Source organism: Frankliniella occidentalis, unplaced genomic scaffold (genome assembly GCF_000697945.3).
Source record: "Frankliniella occidentalis isolate FOCC.00 unplaced genomic scaffold, Focc_3.1 Scaffold116, whole genome shotgun sequence".
Classification (NCBI taxonomy): Eukaryota; Metazoa; Arthropoda; class Insecta; order Thysanoptera; family Thripidae; genus Frankliniella; species Frankliniella occidentalis.
In genome coordinates, this window is record NW_026267244.1 from 619,766 (window position 1) to 620,824 (window position 1,059).

A 1,059-nucleotide genomic window follows, 5' to 3' on the forward strand; every position below is an offset into this window, starting at 1 on the left:
TTGATTGACAAGTTCTTTGTCAAGCACTGCATGTCTGGCATTGCTGAGAACTTTCCTTATTTTGAACAGTTGTTGTGTAAATTTGTTTTTTGTTATCTTGTGAACTGAAATCCTAGGGATAATTATTTTTTAATTGACCATGTACATGGAAATGAGGCGTGATTAAATTGCGCATGTCCTTAAAACCTGTCTTCAATTTCTGCCTGTACTTAGCCCTCAAATTTCACTTAGTTGATGTCAGTTGGAGATCAAATCACTAGTCAAAAACTTTCTACTTCCATTTATTACACTTAGTTTTTCAATTCTAGAGCTACTTTAAATTACAATAGTGCATTGATCAGATCAAGGCAATGCTTTTTTTTTTTCTCTGAACTGATCCAGCACAAATGGTTGACAAACTAAAATATCAGATTTCTGATGCAGTTATTTTGTTTTTTTTAACTATTAGCCTATTGTAATATTTCAAAAACATTCAGAAGATGTGAATGTACTTGCCTACAAATAGAGGGAACATTGATGGTGTCAGCGAGCTATAGATACCCTTTGCCCTCAAGTCCTAGTGAGAAATAGCAACTTGGAAGCGTATTGGCATAGTATCAAAGATGTGAAGTTGAGTTAACATCTACTCTACATTGAATTTTTCACTTGGAACTGAGGTCTAGTGTGTCAAGGACAAATGTCAGGCATTGCTTGGAATTGAAAAGGCATGTAAGATGACACTTGCAACAAAAAAGGCTAATACAAGAATTTCACCATTGAGACCACATGCTTCCCATAAGTACTAATGTTGAACATAAAGTGATTTCTGACACAAGTCTTTTGGCATCTATTCATCTTTTAATCTACTATCACTCTTGGCTTGGAGCCCCGTCAGCTTTGCCAAGCGTTTCAGAGGGGTGTTTCTTCCAAAGCAACAGGATAGCCTTTATTTTTATTTTTTTGTAGACTGACATTGACATTCTGTCTTTTATTTCAGTGGAACCATATTTTTAAAACACACTGGTGCAACTTTTCTATAGCATCACATTTATTTTGTTTTCGCTTGGGTTATTATTTTTG

The 1,059-nt window shown here is 34.9% G+C and overlaps 1 protein-coding gene across 1 annotated transcript in view; it reads left to right on the top strand.

The window, feature by feature from the left end:
• LOC113209568 (piwi-like protein Siwi) overlaps nt 1-185 on the top strand; it is a gene marked incomplete in the record, with an annotated part of 18,799 nt that extends 18,614 nt beyond the window's left edge. The window contains 1 exon segment of the mRNA XM_052270287.1: nt 1-185.
• Between the last annotated feature and the right edge of the window lie 874 nt (nt 186-1,059).